General features: G+C 56.6%; 1 protein-coding gene across 2 annotated transcripts in view; it reads right to left on the bottom strand.

The window, feature by feature from the left end:
- The window catches only part of RGL1 (ral guanine nucleotide dissociation stimulator like 1), a 209,908-nt gene that overhangs the window by 136,276 nt on the left and 48,078 nt on the right, over nt 1-25,554 (bottom strand). The window contains exon 1 of one of the 2 annotated variants that reach the window (XM_062211488.1): nt 9,226-9,310. The exons of the other annotated variant lie outside the window; for it this stretch is intronic. The gene's annotated coding sequence lies outside the window, so the exon portion shown is untranslated. Of the gene's footprint in view, nt 1-9,225; nt 9,311-25,554 lie in introns of those variants that run through there. 2 annotated transcript variants of the gene reach the window in all.

Genomic DNA, 25,554 nt, shown 5'->3' with positions numbered 1-25,554 from the left:
GCCTGTGACATGCGAAACACGGCTTCTCGAGGGAGGTGACAACGTGACATAACTTTTGAAGCAAAGTCGGGGCTGGCGCCGTGGCTCACTTGGTTAATCCCCCACCTGCAGCGCCGGCATCCTATATGGGCACTGGGTTCTAGTCCCGGTTGCTCCTCTTCCAGTCCAGCTCTCTGCTGTGGCCCAGGAAGGGCAGTGGAGGATGGCCCAAGTGCTTGGGCCCTGCACCCGCATGGGAAACCAGGAGGAAGCACCTGGCTCCTGGCTTCGGATCAGTGCAGTGCGCCGGCCATAGCAGCCATTTGGGGGGTGAACCAATGGAAATGGAAGACCTTTCTCTCTGTCTCTGTCAAATAAAAATTAAAAAAAAATGTTTTTGAAGCAAAGCCAAAGTGTCGGTGGCTGCTGAATCTCATCACTCATGGGAGGGTGGGCGTGGTGACGGGGCAAGTCTGAGTGACACGGCAGGTCCCCACACGGACACTTGTGCAGGAACCACCCGCAGCGGCATCAGGAGTGGGACTCTTCAGGCATCTGTGCTAGGCACCCACAACAAGTTCGGTCGCAGGATTCTTCACCTTGCGCCGTGCTGCCAGCCCCTCCCACGTGTGTCAGCGGCACTGCCCTCCCGGGAGACAATACTTGAAGTCAGTGCCCAATTTCGCGAGGTGACAATTCCCACTGCTGCTTTGCTGCTCAGTCCCGTACGCCACGCCTGGCACGGCCTCGCACGGCCGACAGACTCTCCAGCCCCGGCCAAGTCGCTGGACCTCCCTGAGAAGCAGATCTGTCGTGCCAGCCCAGTCTGCAGAGTCTGCGTCAGATGCACTGAGGAGGCAGACACTTAACCAATTACAGTGTCTCAGGCCAAGGTCGTTGGGAAGTGACCCGACTGCACCAGCCTGCTGGGGTGGACTGGGATCGCTTCCTGCAGCTTTACAAGAAACTCTGCAGACAAGGACAGGTGCACGTGCTCCATGTCTCTGCCATGCGACACCCCGTGCCACCTCAGGACCCTGAGCAACAACACCGTCACCGGGGCCACCAACTGTGAACCTCCAGAACCGCGAGCAGAACCGGACCTCGCCCTCCAGAAGTCAGCCTGTCTCCAGCATCCCGTTGCCGTGGTGAGAAGCAGACCAGTCCAGAGCCATTTGCCTGGAGAATAAAATCCTGCTTCTCGGGCCCTCTGTGCTGGCTCTCCCACCTGGCATTGCACGGCCGCCTCCTCGGCCACTCTGTCCAGCTATGTGAGGGTCACACATGAGGCACTTCGGCTGTGGAGTGGGACCTGTTCTCCCCAATCCCCACCCCAAGCCAATCAAGGCCCCCTGCATTGTCGCTCAGGCTGTACTCTGGACAGACCTCCACCGTGCCACCTGCAACATCTCATTCTGTGTTTGCTTTCCTCTCTGTCTCCACTCCATCTCACAAGCCTTGAGAGTGCAGACGGGACACGCACAGAGTAAGTACTAAATAAACGTCTGGTCGAGCAGTTACCATTGTAGAACGTGTGAAAACAGGCAGCAGATCTAATATTGAAATAGCAGATGTGAGGGGCCGGCGCCGTGGCTCACTTGGTTAATCCTCCGCCTGCGGCGCCGGCATCCCATATGGGTACTAGATTCTAGTCCCGGTTGCTCCTCTTTCAGTCCAGCTCTCTGCTGTGGCCTGGGAAAGCAGTGGAGGATGGCCCAAGTGGCCCAAGTGGCCCAAGGGCCCCTGCACCTGCATGGGAGACCAGGAAGAGGCACCTGGCTCCTGGCTTCAGATTGGCGCAGCTGCAGCCATTTGAGGGGGTGAACCATTGGATGGAAGACCTTTCTCTCTCTCTCTCTCTCTCTCTGTAATTCTACCTGTCAAATAAATAAATAAACCTTAAAAAAAAATAGCAGATGTGAAACTCAAGTTGCCTTTTCTTTACCTCTATCGACTTAGTAGGTGGTGCGTTCTCAAAGAAAGGGTCCAGTCTACACTCGCCACACCCGCAGGCAGCTAACACGCAAGATGGAACTGCTCCTTAGTTAGCAACAGACTGGTTTGCTTGGAAATGTCTTCACGGAACTGGGACTGTCCACAGAAAGCGGGCGTCGTGTGCACATAAGCCTCCCCCCAGAGGAACCTAAGCAGACACAGAGTCTGCGGAGGGCAGGGGAACAGGTCCGCAGTGTGAGAAGCCCGTCCCCCGCAGGGAGCGGCCATGAGGAAACCCGGACCTACACCATCCGAAGCCCTTAGAAGCCCGGAGCACTCACGACTTCTGCTGGGCGCGAGGCAACAGAGCCCGCGGAATTCATGGAGGAGCTGGAATAGACTGGCTCATACAGGACACCAACCACGCACACAAGGAACAAACAGCACAGCAGAGGTTTTGGACCACAAAAAGGAAGTCAAAATAAACAGGCACTGGACACAGGCCAGATCAGCAGGGAAGGAAATCCCACCCTTGTTACTGGAGACGAAGCTGTAAACAACAAACAATCAATCAGAACAAACTAGGAAAACGATCCTTCACGTGCCATGGGAACAACAGGACAGGCCAGCCACCAAGTCCTGGGGTGAACGACAGAACCACGGGAGGCACAGGCAGCAGGTGGAAGCTGGCGGACTCCAGGTGGACTGACTCCCACGCACATCCCTGGTCCGCGACAGCGGCCCTGCTCCGAAGCTCCGACCACCCGGGGCATTAGGGACAAGGAGGGAGCCTCGACCTTGTGAGATCCTCACCCTAAGACTCAGCCACTTCCGGAACGTGGCCACACACACATGACCTTGTCCCCCGTGCCCACAGCGAGCACTGCGAGTCGGTGAGGAGCAGGACGTGACGGCTCTGCCACCAAGCCGCGGAGCCCAGGCTCACCCAGCCCTGGTCGTCAGGGCCTTCAGCTCCTCCCTCCCGCCCACCGCTGAGGATCGCACCTGCTCTCTGGACTAGCCGGAGCGTCAGATCCTCAGCTAAGCACACGAGGTGTCCCAGGAGCCACAGTCACAGCCGAGGGGGTCAGGGCACGGGGCTGAGCGCCGGGACGAGCCCTCACGGCTGGACGGGCAGTCACTCCTTTCCTGCCCCTCAGCCCCTCACCTGGGCCAGCCCTCCGGTGTGGGACCTGCATCACCACTGAGGCTCCCGCTCGGAGGAGCCCCAGATTTGGCTGAATGCACCCCATCCCTGCTAGGAATTCCTGCACAAAGGCCCTGCACGGAGCCCCACGAGTCCTGGCTCAGCCCTGCTGCTGACCCGCCTTTTCCTTTTCAAATCTCCAGTTCCATTCTGTACTTTCTTTAAACAATTCCTGCACTACAGGCGCTCTCCCATCTCCTCTAAAAAGCACCTGAATCTACACCGCAGGTCTGTGTAGACCTTCCTCTACTTCTGATGGACTGCACGTTCTCTCCCTTTTTGATTCTATCAGTTAGTATTAGCAGACACTAGTCTTGTTTGTGTGATCCCGTTGACTCTTAGACCTATCAGTGTGATCAATTGTGAACTGAAATTGATCACTTGGACTAGTGAGATGGCATTGGTACATGCAACCTTGATGGGATTGTATTGGAATCCTCTGGCACATTTCTAACTCTACCATTTGGGGCAAGTCCAATCGAGCATGTCCCAAATTGTACATCTCCTCCCTCTCTTATTCCCACTCTTATATTTAACAGGGATCACTTTTCAGTTAAATTTAAACACCTAAGAATAATTGTGTGTTATTACAGAGTTCAACCAATAGTATTAACTAGAACAAAAAAAATACTAAAAGGGATAAAGTATTAAATTGTACATCAACAGTCAGGACAAGTGCTGATCAAGTCACTGTTTCTCATAGTGACCACTTTACTTCAACAGGTTTCTTTTGGTGCCTGGTTAGTTGTCACCAATCAGGGAGAACATACGATATTTGTCCCTTTGGGACTGGCTGAATTCACTCAGCATGATGTTTTCCAGATTCCTCCATTTTGTTGCAAATGACTGGATTTCATTGTTTTTTACTGCTGTATAGTATTCTATAGAGTACATGTCCCATAATTTCTTTATCCAGTCTACTGTTGATGGGCATTTGGGTTGGTTCCAGGTCTCAGCTATTGTGAATTGAGCTGCAATAAACATTAATGTGCAGATAACTTTTTTGTTTGCCAATTTAATTTTCTTTGGGTAAATTCCAAGGAGTGGGATGGCTGGGTTGTATGGTAGGGTTATATTCAGGTTTCTGAGGAATCTCCAGACTGACTTCCATAGTGGCTTTACCAGTTTGCATTCCCACCAACAGTGGGTTAGTGTCCCTTTTTCCCCACATCCTCGCCAGCATCTGTTGTTGGTAGATTTCTGAATGTGAGTCATTGTAACCGGGGTGAGGTGTAGTGGGCAAAGATAGCCTAACACTAAACAGCCTTGCCGGCTACAGCAGAACCACCGTCAGACTATGAACAGCCTCACCAGCTACAGCAGAACCACTGTCAGACAATGAGAACAGCCTCGCCAGCTACAGCAGAACCACCGTCAGACTGAACAGCCTCACCAGCTACAGCAGAACCGCCGTCAGACTATGAGAACAGTCTCACCAGCTACAGCGGAACCGCCGTCAGACTATGAGAACAGCCTCACCAGCTACAGCGGAACCGCCATCAGACTATGAGAACAGTCTCACCAGCTACAGCGGAACCACTGTCAGACTATGAACAGCCTCACCAGCTACAGCGGAACCACCATCAGACTATGAACAGCCTCACCAGCTACAGCAGAACCACCATCAGACTATGAACAGCCTCACCAGCTACAGCAGAACCACCGTCAGACTATGAACAGCCTCACCAGCTACAGCGGAACCGCTGTCAGACTATGAGAACAGCCTCACCAGCTACAGCAGAACCACCGTCAGACTATGAGAACAGCCTCACCAGCTACAGCGGAACCGCCGTCAGACTATGAGAACAGTCTCACCAGCTACAGCGGAACCGCCGTCAGACTATGAGAACAGCCTCACCAGCTACAGCAGAACCACCGTCAGACTATGAGAACAGCCTCACCAGCTACAGCAGAACCACCGTCAGACTATGAGAACAGCCTCACCAGCTACAGCGGAACCGCCGTCAGTCTATGAGAACAGCCTCACCAGCTACAGCGGAACCGCCGTCAGACTATGAGAACAGCCTCACCAGCTACAGTGGAACCACCGTCAGACAATGAGAACAGCCTCGCCAGCTACAGCAGAACCGCCGTCAGACTATGAACAGCCTCGCCAGCTACAGCAGAACCGCCGTCAGACTATGAGAACAGCCTCACCAGCTACAGCGGAACCGCCGTCAGACTATGAGAACAGCCTCACCAGCTACAGTGGAACCACTGTCAGACTATGAACAGACTCACTAGCTACAGCAGAACCGCTGTCAGACTATGAACAGCCTCACCAGCTACAGCAGAACCACCGTCAGACTATGAACAGCCTCACCAGCTACAGCAGAACCACCGTCAGACTATGAACAGCCTCACCAGCTACAGCAGAACCACCGTCAGACTATGAACAGCCTCACCAGCTACAGCGGAACCGCTGTCAGACTATGAGAACAGCCTCACCAGCTACAGCAGAACCACCGTCAGACTATGAGAACAGCCTCACCAGCTACAGCGGAACCGCCGTCAGACTATGAGAACAGTCTCACCAGCTACAGCGGAACCGCCGTCAGACTATGAGAACAGCCTCACCAGCTACAGCAGAACCACCGTCAGACTATGAGAACAGCCTCACCAGCTACAGCAGAACCACCGTCAGACTATGAGAACAGCCTCACCAGCTACAGCGGAACCGCCGTCAGTCTATGAGAACAGCCTCACCAGCTACAGCGGAACCGCCGTCAGACTATGAGAACAGCCTCACCAGCTACAGTGGAACCACCGTCAGACTATGAACAGCCTCGCCAGCTACAGCAGAACCGCCGTCAGACTATGAACAGCCTCGCCAGCTACAGCAGAACCGCCGTCAGACTATGAGAACAGCCTCACCAGCTACAGCGGAACCGCCGTCAGACTATGAGAACAGCCTCACCAGCTACAGTGGAACCACTGTCAGACTATGAACAGCCTCACTAGCTACAGCAGAACCGCCGTCAGACTATGAACAGCCTCACCAGCTACAGCAGAACCACCATCAGACTATGAACAGCCTCACCAGCTACAGCAGAATCGCCATCAGCCCAAAAGGTAGAGGCTTCTATTCTAGCTAAGAACTGGCCTGAAGCCTCCTGAGCTCTCTGGGAAATCAGTGTTGAACAACGCTCATCCCGAAACACCTGGCACCCAACACAAATTCTGGAACCACCGGATGGCAAGATCAGCCTTGAGCTGAGGAGGAAGCCAAGTGTCAGTAACAGCAAATCCCTCATCAGAACACACAGAGGCCAAACTGTTCTCGGAAATCGCCCGGCCCCTGCTTGTGACGGTCAAGGGCTGAGGCTGCCCCCCCCCCACCCGGGCAGGACGGGAGGAGCCGGGGAGCCGCCTGACACCTGGCGCCTTCCAGCCCCAGCCCTTCCAGCTCCTTCAAGACCCCAGGGTGAAGTGAAATCCACAGGTTCCTCCAACCGGAAGTCTAGGCTTCAGCTGCCTTTAATACACTGACTGCAGCTACAAACTGATGGAAACAGTAACCCTTGCTTATTATGACTATAGTTTGAAATAAAATGATTATCACTGAAAGTATTGCTTACTTTATTTGAAATCTGAGCTTCTAAGGTCTGTATCTCCTTTCTAAAATATTGCCTAACAAATGCTAATGATACGTAAATCTCTGATATTTAAGTGTAATCACTGACTTCCTCCATTCCTTCAAAAAACCCTCACCCGCTGGGGTCTTCACAGAGGAGCCAGCGGGCAGCCCTGGGCCCGGCCGGTCACTGAAGTGAGTGCGCAGCTTCCCAGGGGCTCATCCCGAAGCAGAACGCCTCGGTATCCGGGTATCCGGTCACCGGTAGGCCCGTTCCTGCCACTTGACAAAACGCCTTTCAGACACAATCGAGGAGCGAGGGCCAGGACACAGCTCCCCTGGGGCCGGGCTGGCCTTGACGAGCTGCTGATCCCGACTTTTCTTCTGTGATGAGCACGAGGCATCTTGCTCTCCTCACGCCCCTCTCAACACAACTGCAGTGGCAAAGCAGCACTTCACGTTCAGAACCTCGGGGACGCCCTGCTGCGCCGTGTCTCTGGCACGTGGCGGTACCACCGCTGTCTGGCGCAGCTCCGCCTGCTGCTCCTGCAGCTGTGCGGCCTCCGTCCCCTGATCACTTGTCCTGCCGCCTCCGCTCCCCTCCTCCTCCCCCTGGTTCTCCTCCCTAGGAGCTGAGGTCTGGGCAGACTCGCCCGGCTGTGCTCTCCTGCTCGCTTCAGCGTCTCTGCCGAGGCAGCTAGGAAGAACCGTCTGTATCTTAGTTCTACTCAAAGCTTCCGAAACACATCGGAAATAAACCACTGAAATCCCAGTGGGTTCCAATCTCGAGGTTAGGGACCAGAGCTGTGACACAGTGGGTTAAGCCTCTGCCTGCAGTGCCGGCATCCCATACGGGTGCCAGTTCGAGTCCCGGCGGCTCCACTTTCGATCCAGCTCCATGCTAATGGCCTGGAAAAGAATCAAAAGATGGCCCAAGTCCTTGGGCCCCTGTACCCACGTGGGAGACCCAGAAGAAGCTCCTGGCTTCGGATAGGCACAGCTCCAGCCGTGTGGCCATCTGGGCAATGAACCAGCAGATGGATAACCTCTCTGTCTCTTCCTCTAACTCGGTCTTTCAAATAAACACAATAAATCTTTTCTTAAAAGATCTCGAGGCTACAGGTAATTCTCTCCAGAACCCTCAGTGTCCTCTACTGTGGACAGACAGACTACAGGACTCTGCAACAGAGTACTCTCCTCCCCAGGCAGTAAACAGCAAAACAACTGGAGTGCACTGGGTTATCACCCACAGACGGGGCAGGACTCACACCACGTAACAGAGCATCGCGAGACCGATTTCTGTGGGCCGCTCCCGTGTCACACGCGTGCCCGTCTTGCACATCCACGGAAGTCTGACGCCGAAGACAACACCGTAACACCCCTGGCACTCATGGACGTAGCCCTTAGCCTGTGCTCCTCACACAACACGAACTCCCAGACGTCTGATCAACCAGAAGCTTGCCCACACTTACCGGCCCGTAGTCCCAAAGGCTGGCTGGGTGCAGGGTTCTCTCAGCATGACTGCTGCCGCACCTACCAAGCGGGGGACCCAGGAAGGTCTGGGCACACAGCCCCCCAGTCGCGGGAGGTACGTTTTAGCATCTCCCCTTCTGAAAACAGACTCGCCTCTGGAATGAAAGGCTCCTGTATGGACATGGAGACCAGGGCGGGGACCAGGTGATGTGTGAGTGACGGGAGATACCAGGTCCCTAGGAGGCCTGGCAGCAGCACCTGCCAGCGACGGCTTCCTCTGCTCACGCCCCCCCACCACACACACACACACACACACACGCCGTGTGCTTCTCCCTTGGTTTTCTCCAACTACAGCCGGCCTCCCATGCTGGGGGCAGGACCGCACGCTGCTTCAGTATTTTTCAAAAAGCTCCATCACCCTCACATAGAATAATTTTCTATTTAAAAAAAAGCCTTTGCCAGAATAGAGGAGTAAGCATTTGACATGCTTTAGAATAAATGTCACTCGTTGGGCAATCATTTTCAAAGGAATTTTAATTCTGTGAGGTCACAGTGAACGCTGGGCAAAGTTGCACAATGCCGGAGGCGTCGGCACCGACTCAGCCACCCGCTGCCTCCCGCGAGACGCAGGAAAGAAAGGGGGGCCCGGCCCGCCCGCCCTGGGCCACACAGCACTTTGTAAGGCTGCTCCAACCGGACTTCAGACTCTGCACTTCCCCCTCGCTGACAGACTCTGGCAGAAGCCTTAACAACGCGGAAAAAAGCCAGCCCCAGACTGAGCCTGTGTCGCCTGTGGGCCTCCTCGGTGTTGGGCAAGCCCTGCTCAGCACAGGGCCAGCCCCAGGAAAGGCCTGGGCTCCCTGGGACCCCCGGCCGAGGGGCAGACACCACACGGGGAGGGAGAGGGGGCTTGCTTCCACAGAGGGCCCTGCAGCTGAGACCCCGAGGCAGAGAATTCCAGGAGACCGGATTCCTTAGGACCTGAATTTTCATTACAACAAAAAGCTCAACGGTTATGTCACTTGAAAGCTTACAATGAGACAGAATCATAACTCACATGACTGGCCCAGGCCCCAGTGTTTCGCAATTCCGTGAACTCCAGTTTGAACCGGCTGAAAAGGCAGACCGCAAACACCACTGGGGGAGCATCGCTAATTCTTATCCCGGTCGGAGTCAGGTGGGAGCCATCCTGGGGCACTCGAGGACACTGCCCGCCACGTGGACGCCACGCCTCCCTCCTGCCCTCACAGGCCAGGCGCTGGGCGCACCGCCCCACTGCACCCTCTGCTTTCACAGTGGGCGTTCCACCCACAGACCAGCAGCACGCACCCGGTCACGCGTCTGCACGCCAGGAGTCTGGGCTCCCGCAGGCACTCAGGAGCTGCCATCTCGTGGGGAAAGTCCACAAGTGCAAGTGCAGCTTTTTGCAGCTGATGCACACGTCACCCTACGCGACGTCCACGCAGGCTGGCCTGTCCCCACTTCAGCCCACAAGAGGAAGGGGGCTCTGTGGGGCTCTGCTCGGCTCTGGCCTGGTGCGCGTGTGGATGGGGCAGTCTCTCCTGTGAAAGCGCTTCTGGGAGGGGCAGCTGGAGGGAGCCAGTGCTTCCCTCCCCGCCCAGTCTCCACACAAGGACAGTGTGACTGCCCTGTGCCACGCTCTGCTCCACAGCGTTCCTTGAGCCCGTCACCACATGGAGCCCTCCGATCAGCTTCCTGGGGAGTGACCGGTGGGGTGCTGCTGACCAGCCCCAGCGCCGGGTGCACCAGGAGCAAGAGGCCACACGGACAGCACCTATACTTCCATGCTCCGTGCCGTGCCTGCCCAATCGCAACCTCTGACTTAGGAATCAGCCCCCATAAAGGGTCCAGTGCTCACCCAACGGGGGCGAGGACACGAGCCACGTGCCATTCGCGTTACGTGTGTGTGTGTGTGTCTGTCAAACGAAGTTCAAGACTGCCACAGCACAGAAGCAAAAATCTCTCGGCTCTCGGCGCATATACACACGGACATAATCCTCTGCCACGGACGCTGTGGCCTGTGGGGCCAGCCGTTTCCCGAGAACACACGGGTTCTGCCCAGGCCTCCACGACTTCCTTGCCGCGGCTCCTGCTCAGGATTCACAGCTCCCGTGAGTGTCTCCAGGTGCTCCGAGGCCGACACTGATCCTGGAGAGAGCCCCTAACCGCTGACCGCATCGTGGAATGAACGCATTCCTCCTCCACGGCCTCAACACGGAGACAGGGAGGGGGCTGCATTTCCCTTTTACGTGCCCTCACAAAGAAACCCAGGCTGGGTCCTTTGGTGAGGCGGGTGTTGGGGTCTCCCAAGAAGTGCGTTGACTACATCAGCCTAGAGACTGTCAACCAGCTGCCGGCACGAAGGCTGCTTGCACCTCCCTCTCGCTTTCTCACCACAGACGTCCACGTGCCACGCATCAGCCCAAACGACATCTGTGCTCATGTTAACCTGGCAGCACGAGGCTGGCGCTGCTGAGGCAGAGGGTGAAGCCGCCACTCGGGACGCTGGCATCCCACATGGGAGCACCAGTCTGAACCCTGGCTGCTCCACTTTCTTTTATTTTTTGAAGATTTATTTATTTATTTGAAAGGTAGAGTTACAGAGAGGCAGAGGGAGAGAAACATTCCATCTGATGGTTCACTCCTCAAACGGCTGCAACGGCTAGGGATGAGCTGATCCGAAGCCAGGAGCTTCTTCCAAGTCTCCCACGTGGGTGCAGGGGCCCAAGCACTTGGACCATCTTCCACTGCTTTCCCAGGCAGAGAGCTGGATTGGAAGTGGAACAGCCATATGGGATCCCGGCACTGCAGGCGGCGGCTTTGCCGGCTTTGCCACAGGCTCTCTGTTCTTGGAAAGAGATACTAATATCACAGAGTGAGGACCGTGTGACAATGACCACAATGTGGCTATGCACACAGAGGAAGCAACACTTATAACTATGCACCCAGTGATAGGAAAGCCACACGATTTTTATACTCTATGTTCACTACCTCAATAAAACATGCAAGATGTGTCTTCCTGGATCTGGCTTATTTCACTTAGCAGAATGACCTCAAGTCCCACACATTCCGCTGCGAATGCCAGGATTTCATGGTTTTACGGCTAAGTAATCCCATCGTGTGTATTCACCACGTCGTGTGTGAGTGTGTACGTGTTAGCAGCTGACTGACGTCGAAGTTGGCTCCGGATCTTAGCTATCGTGCCTGAGCTGCTGGAAACACGGGTGTGCAGGTCGTTCTTCGCAGGTCACTCAGCTCTGGGTATATTCCCGGGGTGGGACAGCTCCTCTTCCTGAGGCATCTCCTACTGTTTTCCATAATGGTTGTACCAATTTGCATTCCCACCAGCAGCGGGCCAGGGGGCCTTTTTTCCCACAACCTCACCAGCATCTGCTATTTTTTTTATTTTTGGATGGCAGCCGTAACTGTAGTGAAGTGAGTCCTACTGTGGTCTTTATTTGCATTTCCCTGATGGCTACTGGTCCCGAGCACTTTTTGTGTCTGATGGCCATTTGTATTTCTTCCTTTGAAAATGTTTATTCATATGCTTTGCCCATTTCTTAAGCAGATGGCTGTGTTGTTGAGCTTCTTGAGCGCCTTTACCAGACGCGCTCTCCCGGCCTCCTCACTTGCAGTGCAGGAGCTTCTGGGCGCGCCCACATGTCCACCTCTGCTTCTACCACCTGCCCTTTGCAGCTAAGGTTTGGGATAAAAGCTGTGCCTGCTACTAGCAATCTGCTCCATATCTGGTCAAAGGGAAAAAACACATCCACTCAGACAGCCCACTGGCCCTGCTTGGTAACCCCGCCAGGCGCCCCCTCGCACTGCTGGGCAGGCCTGCCAGGATGTGAAGTTACCTGCACGCCTGCTGATTCCACGTCCCAGAGCAGAGCATGTGCCATGAGGGCACAGCCTGTCTCGGTCACCACAGAGCCCGAAAACATGGGCCTTCCTTCAGCATCTTCAAACTGCACTTCTGTCTCACCCTGGCGGTGGAATTGTAACTTAATGCAAAATAGCTTTAAACTTAAGAGTGTCTTACACACAAATCAAAAATAGCCTAAATTTTTGTGTGACCATAAGGCTACAAGTTAAATACTACTCTTCTGAATTCCATTATCAATTATTATTGGAATGCAATTGATCAAAGCATCATAAACAGCTAGACATCCATGAATAATTACTCCGCATAGACCGACTGTGTTGGCTACACCTCCCTGAGTGAGTCAAATGGAGACAGGACACTGGACATCTTGAGCCCGAGTGACACCACTGTGGCTGGTGCCCTGCACACCAAGACGAGGAGGCGCAGCCGTGCGAGGGGCCACGCAAAGGAACCAGGAGACCTCACTGCGGCCACCAGGAAGCTGAGGGCTGAGTGTGACCTAGTGGGTGGGCTGAGTTGACATCCCAGGGGACATTGGCGAGAAATAATAAAGGAAACACACATCTGCCGAAAACAGAGGAAAAACCCTCCACCCATCACATGCACTCATGCAACAAGTATTTTTGGAAAGGAGGGGAACCTGAGGGCGTGACTTCATGAGGCTGAAGACGAACTCTGCACTTCTTTTGGCTTAAGATTTCAGCACTTCCCACACAGGTGACCCCACGTGGCAAGGATGGGCCAAACCCAGAGATCACTCCCAGCGATACCTTTTTTTTTTTTTTTTTTTTAGACAGGCAGAGTGGACAGTGAGAGAGAGACAGAGAGAAAGGTCTTCCTTTTGCCGTTGGTTCACCCTCCAATGGCCGTCGCGGCCAGCATATCGCACTGATCCGAAGCCAGGAGCCAGGTGCTTCTCCTGGTCTCCCATGGGGTGCAGGGCCCAAGCACTTGGGCCATCCTCCACTGCACTCCCGGGCCACAGCACAGAGCTGGCCTGGAAGAGGGGCAACCGGGACAGAATCCGGCACCCCAACCGGGACTAGAACCCGGTGTGCCGGCGCCACAGGCAGAGGATTAGCCTATTGAGCCACGGCGCTGGCCTTTTTTAAAAAAAAATTTTTTTTTTGAGAGGCAGAGTTGGGGAGGGGGTAGGTAGGTATCTTCCAGCTGCTGGTTCACTCCCCAAATGGCTGCAATGGCTGGAGTTGGGCCAATCCATAGCCAGGAGCTTCTTCCAGGTCTCCCACATGGGTGCGGGGGCCCAAGCACTTGGGCCATCTTCCGCTGCTTTCCCAGGCCATGAGCAGGGAGCTGGATCAATAGAGGAGCAGCCAGGACACGAACCGGTTCCCATACGGGATGCCAGCGCCACAGGCAGAGGCTTAGCCCACCTCGGCGCAGCACCAGCCCCTCCAGTGACATCACGTCCCTTTATTAGACTGTCATTGGACAAGTCCTTACCGGCGCCTGAAGCGTGCCTTTGTGCCAGGACCAGGAGCAGGGCAGCCGTGGGGTTGGGTCTGTCCAGGCTGCTAGGATGAGGCCCCGACAGCTGGGAGCTCTTCCCTGAGAGGGAGCCAGCTCCCAGGGCTCTAACGCTGGGGCCCAGGGCTCTAACGCTGGGGCCCAGGGCTCTAACGCTGGGGCCCAGGGCTCTAACGCTGGGGCCCAGGGTGCCGGCACAAAGCCCGTGCTGGGTTTGCAGGCGGCAGGAGGGGCGAAACCCGTGCTGGGTTTGCGGGCGGCCGTGGAAGGCGCAAAGCCCGTGCTGGGTTTGCAGGCGGCGGGAGGGGCGAAGCCTGTGCTGGGTTTGCAGGCGGCGGGAGGGGCGAAGCCTGTGCTGGGTTTGCAGGCGGCGGCAGAAGGGGCGAAACCCGTGCTGGGTTTGCAGGCGGCAGGAGGGGCGAAGCCCGTGCTGGGTTTGCAGGTGGCGGCAGAAGGGGCGAAACCCGTGCTGGGTTTGCAGGCGGCGGGAGGGGCGAAGCCCGTGCTGGGTTTGCGGGCGGCCGCGGAAGGGATGCAGAATGTCCCGGGGCCTCTCCAAAGTGGCGCTGGTCCCACCCGTGAGGGCTCCGTCTTCACAACCCCATCACGGGGGAAATGAGGTCTTGAAACACAGGCTTTCAGAGGACATGGCCGTGCCAGCGGCCCACGCCCTTCTCGTCCTGCAATCCATTACCACGAGGTTCCGGTCACAAACCAGCGGTGACCGGGGCTCCTCCTCCACCCTTCAGCCCCCAGACCCACTGGTCACAGGCACGGAGGGCCATGCGGGCCGCCGACCCCAGTCACCTGCTGACACCTGGAGTCGTCAGCAACCTGCAGAGGCACGATCAGGCCCGACTCGGACTCCACCTCATCCCTTGTCCCCGGACACTGCAAATGCGTCCCTGTCTGGAGGCCAGGACACTTGATTTCCGCCACTCCACTCCACTCTGGTCCACATCAGACCGCCACCCTCCACCGTGCTGCCACCAGCCCCGGCACAGCCACAGAGCCACGCACGACACGACCCTCACTCACGGACTTGTGCGTTAGCCGCCTCGTCACTGCCCTGACCGCACACCCAAGCAGAGCGACTCGGCAAGGTCGGCTGTGTCGGCGCGCCCTTCCAGAGGCTCGCACGTGGGGAGCCCCGGGGACTCGGCATCTGGGGAGGCCGGAGGACGGCAGGGGGACAAGCACACGGCCGTGATTCCGTCACGGGAGCATCGCGGAACCGCCTGCCCCAGGAGTCACTGCCCACGGCCCACCGAGCACACCTCACCTGGGGGAAGCTCCACCTGCAATCCTTCACGTAACCAGCTGGGGATCGAGGGCTTTGGGGGCCACACAAACCACTGTGCAAACTTGCCACTGTGCTAGCGTCCTTGTCCAAAGGGCCCAGTCGCCCAGCACACTGGCCTCACCACGAGCCTCAGAAGGCTGGAGGCCTGTGGCCCAGGGGTCACCAAGTGAGGGAAGAGGAACTGCTGGTGAACACACACGGCTCCCGCTCCGGAGCACGGAACGGCTCCCTGCTGGCGCCGCCCCACCCAACCTGGAAACTCCCTCACTTGCCCCCACGCAGGCTGCAAAGAGCCACGGCTTGTCCCCCGTGCCCAGCCCAATGCTGCTCAGCTCAGCTCTCCACGGTACTCAGAATCCGTCTGCAGGCTGCACCACGCACAACCCCAGGACAGTCAGTCGGCTGGGAATGCCCGCCCTCCAGGGTGCGCCCATCAGCCACAACCCTGGCCCATCGGCAACTGCAGGGTCCCCGTGTGTCAGGCGCTGCCAGCCACAGACGCCCCGACGGCCTGTGCGATGCCTCTGCCCGGCCTCTCACAGCCTCATGGACAGCTGCGCGGCCACCTTCCCTGGGGGTCGAGACCCCTGTCTGAACAGAGGCGATGGCTTTCTCTTGTGACGGCCCGTGTTCACTTACTGACGCGTCAGGTGCGCATCTGCGGGCTCGTGAGTCACAGACAGGAACAAAGCTGAGCCAACCGCGTCCGCAGAGGGGCTGGAGCGGGAGGACGCTGGACACACCTCCCCCGTCCGAGCGCCCGGCTCAGGTCTCGGCTCCGCCCCCAATCCTAGCCTCCTAGCAGGCAGCGGGGGGCTCAAGCACTTGGGTCCCCGCCACCCCATGCGAGACCTGGATGGAGCTCTCAGCTCCCGGCCTCCGCCTGGCCACTGCAGGCACTGGGGGAGTGAACCAGACGTAGGGAGCACTCGCTTACGTATGTGTATGCGCTTCTCTCTCAAATAAATAAAACCAGAGGAGACGGTGCTTTGCTGCCCCACAACCCACGCCACAGGTAAGCGCGAGGACGGAAGCAATGCATCAGCCTCCACTGTGACCTGCTCTGAACAAGCTGCTTGCCAGGGGCCGGAAACTCCGCCTCCCACGCAGCACACTAGGAGGTACAAAGTCCCAGGGGCCGCCTGAGTGAGATCCAAGCAGACGTCAGTCCTCTTTGCTGCTCTGGGTAGTTTGCCCGTGTCACAGTCAGGGCTGAGCGTGTTGACGAGAGCCGATCTCAGCTGAAACAGAAGGCAGAGTGCTCTGCCCACGAGAATGGATCCGAACAAACGCGGCAAGGCCTCTCGTACCACTCAACCTGCAAACGTCTGCGGCTGGCACTGTGGCAAACCTGTGAAGCCACCGTCTGCAGCACCAGCATCCTATACAGATGCTCCACTTCTGAACCAGCTACCTCCTAACGTGCTTGGGAAAGCAGCAGAGGATGGCCCAAGTGCTTGGGCCCCTGCACCCACATGGCAGACCTGGGAGACCAGTTTCAGACCAGCCCAGCTCCAGCCATTGTGTCCATCTGGGAAGTGAACCAGAGGATAGAAGGTCTCCCTCTCTCCTTCTCTCTCAGACTCTGTGGCATAGTGGGTAAAGCCACCACTTGCAGTGCTAACATCCCATATGGATGCCAGTTCAAGTCCAGGCTGCTCTACTTCCCATCCAGCTCTCTGCTGTGGCCTGGGAAAGCAGTGGAAGACGGCCCAAGTCCTTGAGCCCCAGCACCCATGTGGGAGACCCAGAAGAAGCTCCTGGCTCCTGGCCCAGCTCCAGCTGTTGCAGCCATTTGGGGAGTGAACCAGCAGATGGAAGACCTCTCTCCTCTCTCTCTCTCTCTCTCTCTCTCTGCCTCTTTGTAACTGCCTTTCAAATAAATAAATCTTAAAAAAAAAAAAACTGCAACTTCTTTGTTGTTTTTTTTTTTTTGACACAGTAGCCAACAACAGTCAGCAGAAAGCATTTTCTTCAAAGTAAAAGCATTATGCAAAAAATAAATTTTAAAAAGGAAAGAACACGGGAAAGTAAGACCTTAACACACCTAAAGGCAGTGTGTGGGGTAGGAGTTCAGGGGAAGCCGATTCTCATCCCAACTCCCACTGAACTCTGCCCACTTCACACACCTGGCAGCTCGACGCACAGAGCTGAGTGCCTTTCCCGACAGGGACCCCCGACCCAGCCCCCAAGCACCCACGCCAGTGGGAAGCAAGGCAGGGAAATGCAGCAGGGCTTCAGCACCAGCACCTTCCAAGTGAGGCTTCCCAGCGGGAGACGGCCAGGGACCCCGCAGCCTGTGGTGGAGGCCCTGGGCTCCAGGCCACCTGTGCGTCACACACGCACACAGGAGAGGCAGCAGTGATGGCTCGACGGTGTGTCTGGCTGCCCACGTGGGAGACTCAGGAGGAATGCTACAGCTTCCTGGTCTAGGAGGCCAAGTCCAGCCTCCACCGCTGTGGGCATCTGGGGAGTGGGCCAACAGACAAAGGTCCTCTCCCTTCTTCCCCTCTCTCTCTTCCTCCCCCTGCCTTCAAGTAAATGCAGAATTTTACAAAGGGGAACAGGACGTTAGGAGAACGTGAGCAGTAGACGCAAGGGGTGTCCCGGCAAACGTCCAACAGAACCGGCCTCTGCTGGGGCTGGCATGACGGCACTGGCACCCGGGCAGCCTCCACGGTGTAGATATTCTCTCAGGGCCCACTGCCAGACATCAGTGTGATGTCACTGAGCACAGAGTGGCAAAGAATGAAACCACCGGGGACACCTAGCCGTTCCGACGGTGTGAAACCACCGGGGACACCCAGCCGCTCCGACGGTGTGAAACCACCGAGGACACCCAGCCGCTCCGACTGTGCAAAACCACCAGGGACACCCAGCCGCTCCGACTGTGCGAAACCACCGGGGACACCCAGCCGCTCCGACTGTGCGAAACCACCGGGGACACCCAGCCGCTCCGACTGTGCGAAACCACCGGGGACACCCAGCCGCTCTGACGGTGCGAAACCACCAGGGACACCCAGCCGCTCCGACGGTGCAAAACCACCAGGGACACCCAGCCGCTCCGACAGTGTGAAACCACCAGGGACACCCAGCTGCTCCAACTGTGCGAAACCACCGAGGACACCCAGCCGCTCCGACTGTGCGAAACCACCGGGGACACCCAGCCGCTCCGACTGTGCGAAACCACCGGGGACACCCAGCCGCTCCGACTGTGCGAAACCACCAGGGACACCCAGCCGCTCCGACTGTGCGAAACCACCGGGGACACCCAGCCGCTCCGACTGTGCGAAACCACCGAGGACACCCAGCCGTTCCGACTGTGCGAAACCACCGAGGACACCCAGCCGTTCCGACTGTGCGAAACCACCGAGGACACCCAGCCGCTCCGAGGACACCCAGCCACTCCGATGGTGTGAAACCACCGAGGACACCCAGCCGTTCCGGTGGTGCAAAACTACCGGGGACACCCAGCCGCTCCGGCGGTGTGAAACCACCGAGGACACACCACTAACGGGAAAGCTCCGGCACTCCCCGCTGGCAGCTGACAACGTGAAATCCACTCTTCCACAGCTCCTGGGCTCCAGTCACATGTCACGTGTTCACATAGGCTGCACAAGTCACGCGAGTTCTCTGAAACCCACTTCTTTTCCTGTAGAACATTAATGAAGGACTCACTGAGGTGTTGTACGAGGGGCAGGTGTTGGTGCAGTGGCTAAGCCGCTGCCTGAGGTACCTACAGCCCACATCAGAGTGCAACAGTCCAAGTCCCGGCTCCACTTCCAGTCCCAGCTTCCTGCACCCTGGGTGGCAACAGATGATGGCTCCAGTACCTGGGTCCCTGCCACCCACCAGCAAGACCAGGTGGGGCGGCTCCTAACTGGGGCCTGGACTAGCCCCAGCTATCACAGGCACTGGGGCAAGAAACAAGCAACAGACGGAAAGCCGGCCCCTCCCTCCCGAGTGTGTGTGTGTGTGTGTGCGCGCGCGCCTCGCTTTCAAATGATAGGAGAGTCAATTAAAATTCACAAAGAAAGCTTTAAGAGAATAACAGATGCAGTTTGTGCCTCGCGGTGATCTGGGTGACCTATGAACCCTGGACTGACCGCACCACTGGGAAGTCAGATATTTACAGACTTGGACAGACGGCCCGGCTGACCCAGCTGAGTGCAACAGCAAAGCATCTGAACCAGGAAGTAGAAACGCAGCGGCTGAGCTCCTCGGAAGGCCTCTGGGTGCTTGCAGGGCCGTCGCGTGGTGTCACGCGTGCACTGCACCATGCGCTCCAGCTGCTCCCGCTCAGACCCTCAGGAGCGTTAGTGGCCGCGGCACAGACACTTCGGATTCCATGGGACCCTCACCTTCCACTCTCAAGGTTTTCTGAAAACAGTGCAGACACCCCAAGACCTTTGGGAAAGGTTGCTCTCACCACCTCTGCTGCCAGACCGCAGGCCGAGGGAAGCGGAAATCTCACAAGCCTGTTTTCTGCGCTCCCCGGCACAGTCGCTCCAGAAACTCCTTGGCTTCACACACGACCTCAAAACAGGACGCTCTCCCTTTCCAAGTCCATCTGCGTTTAGTTTCAGATCCAGCCTTACGCTGAAATATGCAACTACGTCAGACACAACAGCGCCACAGTCCCGACAGTGCCCAGAGTGGCAAGTCTGAGTTAGGGTGAGCACAGGACACACCAGTCAGATGATAAACGCACATCCCAAACCCTATGTCCGAAGATTCAACTCCGAGAACCCCCTGCAGCAGCACACTGCCCTGCTTTCAGACGAGCTGAGAGACAGAGGCTTCAGATGAACAAGATCCAGCTGGCAAACACAGGCCTCTCAGGTAACACCTCCCAGCCAGGATTTAAAGCCCAAGGTCACCCGAAGGAAAGATGGACAGGAAAAGAGATCACCAACGTCTAGCACAAACATCGTGAGCCAAAACCTCCGAACTAATCAGTGTCTCACTCAGTCTGGTGTTAGCGGACTCGGGCAGTCCTGCACTGCCGGCTCCCACCCGAGAGGAGCTATGCACTGGCCCCGGCTCAGCACGCCAGCCCCTCCTGGGGACAACAGCATCCAACATTCCACACAGCCAGTGTTCTTGGAAGTAAAAGTTAACCTTCCCCTTCCCAAGAGAGAGAAAACTCTCCAACGGTGCCTCACAGAGTTGTTTTCTGGGCAAACAAGCAGAGCAACACCCATTCAGAAAATCAGAATTCGGGTTGCCAAGGAAGTGAGACGCGAGAGCGACCGTCCTGAGCAAAGGGGCCGTGTCCTGCGAGGCCCGCAGCCCTGTGCAGCCTCTGGAGAGTGACTGGAGCTGGGTCAGGCCCAGGACACCGTGAGGCCCGCAGCCCTGTGCAGCCTCTGGAGAGTGACTGGAGCTGGGTCAGGCCCAGGACACCGCGAGGCCCGCAGCCCTGTGCAGCCTCTGGAGAGTGACTGGAGCTGGGTCAGGCCCAGGACACCGGCTGATCCCTTCCCAGGCACAGAAAGCTAATCATCCTGGACAGAAGAACTCTGCAAGGGCCAAGCAAAGCGCACAGGAGCTACTGCAAGGGCCTCTGGTCAAGCCCGGCCCCGGCGCAGTCTGATGCCACGCGCTCGGAGGTCTCAGCGGGCCCGCGGCCGAGGCTCCCAGCTCGGCGGCTCACCTTCAGCACGGGAGCAGGACCAGGCCCGTTTGCCTTCCTGCCTTGCGTGTCCCTTCACCTTTGCTGCTGCGGCAATCACGTGACCCAAGACACAGGGCCTGAAGGGAACAGACAGCCACAGGGAGGAGGGGAGGCGAGGGGCTGTGCGTAAGGAAGATGAGGAAGACCCGAGCCCGGTGACTTCCACCTTCCAGGCAGCACCCATCACCTGAAGCAGTGCACAGACCCGGCCACCACCTACGACTTCATACAAAACACGAGACGCTAAGAATCCCAAAGTGCATTCCCGCTAGTGTGGTCGCGCAGCGCACACGTTACGGGTACGATCCTCACTGTCCACACACACGCCATCACCAGACTCATTACAGGATCAGAACACCACAAAACCACGACAGACCCTGAATAGGCACTGGTGGTCTTCTAGCGGAATCTTCAAGCATCAAACACTGTTTCTCACCAAAGTATACGATCGTGAATTTATATAATATATTCTCATCTTTTTCTCTTTAAGATTTATGTATTTATTTGAAAGGCAGAGTTACAGAGAGAGAAAAAGCAAAAGAAACAGAGCGAGGTCTTCCATCTGCTGGTTCACTCCCTAAATGGCCACAACGGCCACAGCTGGGCCAGGCTGAAGCCCGGAGCATCTTTCTAGGTCCCGCACGTGGGTGCCGGGCCCACGGACTTGGGTCATTTTCCACTGCTTTTCCAGGCGCTTTAGCGGGGAACTGGGTGGGAAGTGGAGCAGCCAGGCCTCCAATGGGTGTCCACAGGGGATGCTGAACACCACACGCAGCAGCTTCACCAGCTAGGCCACAGTCCGGCCCGGATTTATCCTTCCTAATCCTGTACTCCAGGGGCAGGCATCCGGCCTGCCGGCTAAGACACTGGCCGGAGTGCCCGGCCCCAAGCCCGGTTGCCTGGCTTCAATACGGGGCTCCAGCGCCCAATTCTCGCTTCCTGATCTTGGGAGACAGCAGTGACGGCTCACTCGGCTGGGTCCCGGTCACCAGCATGAGCTGAGTTCCAAATCCGAGTTATTGTGGGATTCAGGGAGTGAACCAGCAGATAGGATTTGGTCTGTCTCGCTCTCCCTCTCTGGCTCTCAAATAATTTTCTTAATTACAATGATCAATATTTTTTAAGAACACTTGATTTTAACATTGTAATTCAACATTTCTGGTTTAATATCAGTTTTGCCTTTTTTAGATTTATGCATCTAAACCAACAAATTCCCAGTGTCGTCAAATTCTCAGATCTTCCAAGCAAACTGAATTCAAATTCTCAGAAAACGGAAGCGTATAAAAGTAGGCTCACTGATGTCTGAGATGTCGCTGAGGACTGCACTGTTCCCTGTCTCAACATCACTAACCTATTACCGCTGAGACTTCCAAGAGAGGAGCAGAAAACCCCTGTCGCACTGTCACTTCGCACAAGCTGACAACCTCTGCCCGCCAGCACGGAGCTCTCGCCAGTTCTGCACCCAAGGAGGTAAAACACTTCTCCACCTCAGCGCCTTCTGGAATCAGCCAGAGACGGAGGGAGCGGACCGCGTCCCCTCCACCTCCACTCCTCACTCAGGGCCGCCTGTCCTGCCTGACACGCGGGGATGCTAACCTCCCCACAGCCACGGCTAAGAGGCGGCCGAGCACCCGACGTTAACAACCAAGTCAGCTCACTGTATCCGCTTTCCTAAGACACAGACCTTTCGTGAAGAGAAACCCCTGAATTCAAACACAACTTTTCCTGATGAAACTGACGGTGACAAACTGAAAAAACAATCTCAGCTCAGTCTACAAATTCTCTGCCTCTGAATTCACCTGTTCACTTGGTAACAACAGGGTACGTTTTCATTCACTTTTAGTTCACAGGCCACATTCAAACAGTGGGGCTGGCCCAAACCTGAAGCCTCCATGGCTCAGGAAACGTTCTGTCACCTGCTGGAGCAGCCTCCTGGCTCCCAACACAGCCCGGGAAAGACCATTTAGAAAACCTGTGTGCCCTCAGCACTGGCCTGCACCTCCCTCCTCCCCTGTCTCTGAACTCCTCCTTTCTCATTTCTCAAAGACCTCACGAAAAGACAAATAGTTATAATGCTACCTACTCCTGATTAAAATGACAACATTTAACACTTTTAAAGTTTCATTTTTTTATGTATTTATTTGAGAGGTAGAGTTACAGACAGAGACAGAGAGAGACAGAGAGTGAGGGAAAGGCAGAACCATCCACTGGTTCACACCCAGAATGGCCACATGGGCTGGAGCTGGGCCAGTCAAAGCCAGGGGCTTCCTCCGGTCTCCCACGTGGGTGCAGGGGCCTAAGGACTTGGGCCATCCTCTACTGCTTTCCCAGGCCATAGCAGAGAGCTGGATTGGAAGTGGAGCAGCCGGGACACAAAAAGGTGCCCACACGGGATGCCGGCCATGCAGGCAGAGGCTTGGCCCACTATGCCACAGTGCTGGCCCCAAAAAACTGACATCTTTCAAAGCAGCAGCACCTGCCTGGAGAGCTGCCCCCAGACACACACGGAACGGTTCTCAAACAGCTCTAGGAGTCCAAAGCGCCCGCAGGTGCATCCCTGGGCTCCGTGGGTGGTGGTCCCAGAAGAAGCCCTGCTCTACCAGCAGATGCCAGCTGGCTCAGAGCCAGCCACCCCTGCACCCAAACTCACTTGTGGCTCCCCTACAAACAGCCTTCCCCAGCCTGCAACCCCGCGGCTGTCCGACTTTCCTGACGCACACAGAGTCCAGTGCTGTACCAGCATTCAGTTTCCCTCTGCACGATCATCTGGGTGAGCCACCCCTGCAAACCTGGTCAAGCAGGCGGGCAGACACAGGGGTCTTCCACCTCTGCAGTTCCCACTGCCAGACGCCCGAGCTGGCTGAGCCATCACCCCCCACGCCTCCTCCTCTGGGCAGCTCTGGTCCCCCAGGAGAAGGCTGGGGCAGGCACGCTCATCTCTGAGCAGAATCCGCTGGCCAGTGGTCAGGAGCTACCCCTCGCCAGCCTATTCATCCTCTCAGCAAACGCTCAGCAGTCCCTGCTGTGTGCCAGGCCCTGAGCCAGAGAGACAGAACCCACAGAGCTGTGAGGACACCACCACGGCGAACAGGATGCTGGGAACACCAGGGTGCATCCACCAGATGACCCGGCAGGAGCAGTGCCTCCCGGAAGGGAGCAGTGTGGGAAAGGCACACACATGGAAGCATCTGTGCGCTCCTCCCCTTCCTGCGCCTGCCCCCAAGGCCACGCCCCCTCCTGCAGGACCGTCACCCAGCCCAACGTGGATCTGCAGAATGTCAAGACGGCAAATCAATTCAGCATTTTGCATTTGAAAATCCAGTCCAAATTTGGATTTGGAGAAAAGTACAGGAGCCGACTCCACATTCGTGACATCGGGTTCCACGTTTTTAAAGACAGCACTGCATGAGATGCTACGTCTGTCTTCAAGAGAGGACGGCTGGAAAGCTCTTCACGCGGTGGTCCCACCCCCGTGCCGCCTGCTTCTCCCAGCCAGCCTCGGCGTCTCCGTCTGAGGGTTTTCACAGCCATGAAATCGCTTCTGTGTGGAGCTCAATATCCTGCCTCAAAACCCAGATGTGATTCACATATGGTATCTTCACTATTTCTCAAACAAAACAATCTGCGTGCAATCTTTTATAAAATACATACTTTTTCCCCAGAGCATTTAAAACCTGCCTTGCAGGCTCTGGACCCCTTGGAAGGCACACACTGCCCTGCTTCTCCTTCCGAGGAGAGAAGCCACACACTGCCGCACGACAGGGCTCCAGCACGCAGCGCTCAGAGGGAACGGCCACCAAGCTGCCACCTGTCCCTGCCCTGAGAGCCTGCAGGAGGCCCACAAATGCACAGGCCACGCAAGCTGTGTCACACATCAGACAAGGTGAGCGGTTGCTGTTGTTGGCCCAGACACACAAACACAACCCACAAACCTGGCGGGGAGGCCACTTACAACTACTTACGGGGGTTCTGTGAGTCCCGGGGGTCACATCCTGGCCTCTTTGCAGCCAGTGGCATTCTGAACCCCAAAGGTGAAAGCAGCCATGAGAACAAAGAGCCGGGTCCTCAGCCTGGAACGTGAGTGACAGCGATCAGGGTGGACGTCCGACCTGCACCGAGCTCCACGCAGCTCAGGGTTCACCCCAAACCTTCCACAGAGCCCCAAGGACATACGTCAGCCAGACCTGCTGACACAGCTCGTCCACTGCACCAGACACAGGGCACCTCCCTCCCGTTCTTCTCCATTTCTTAACAGAGACATTGATTTTTTAATATCATCTTGCAAAATACTTAGACCTCCACTTTAGGTTTCCAATTTTAAAAGCGTATTCGCCGGCTCAATATCAATTTCCTCTTCAAAGCCAGCCTCGCTGGGACAAGGGCAGTCAAAGCCAGCAGACTCTGCATCTGATCCTCTCCATAAGGAAAAGAAAAAGGTTCACTTTACTTTTGTTTATTTGAAAGTCAGAGTTACATAGAGAGAGACAGATCTTCCATCCACTGGTTCACTCCCCAGGTGGACACAATGGCCAGGTCCCAGCCAGGCCGAAGCCAGGGGCTTCATCCGGGTCTCCCACGCCAGGGCAGGGGCCCAAGGACGTGAGCATCCTCTGCTGCTTTCTCGGGCATTGGCAGGAAGCTGGATCAGAGGTGGAGCAGCCAGGACTCAAACCAGTGCCCACATGGGGTGCCGGCATCACAGTCGGTGGCTTTATCCGCTGCACCACAGCGCCAGCCTCCTCTCCGTTCTCTTTTCTATCACAGCTGTGGCAGCCACCGAGCGCCTCAGCAACCAGCAGGTTTCTTGCCACGCTCTTCCCAGTCAAGCACCGCCACTGGTTTCCTCTTCAGATGTCCACAGGAAGCTCTGAGAACGATCTCAAGAAGCTGATGTGGGACCGGCGCTGTGGTGCAGCAGGTAAAGCCGCCTGCAGTGCCAGCATCCCATATGGGCAAAGGTTCAAGACCTGGCTGTTACACTTCTGATCCAGCTCTCTGCTGTGGCCTGGAA

This window comes from Lepus europaeus, chromosome 14, assembly GCF_033115175.1.
Source record: "Lepus europaeus isolate LE1 chromosome 14, mLepTim1.pri, whole genome shotgun sequence".
Lineage (NCBI taxonomy): Eukaryota > Metazoa > Chordata > Mammalia > Lagomorpha > Leporidae > Lepus > Lepus europaeus.
Note: the sequence above shows the minus strand (reverse complement) of the source record. Positions and strands in the feature narration are given on the sequence as shown.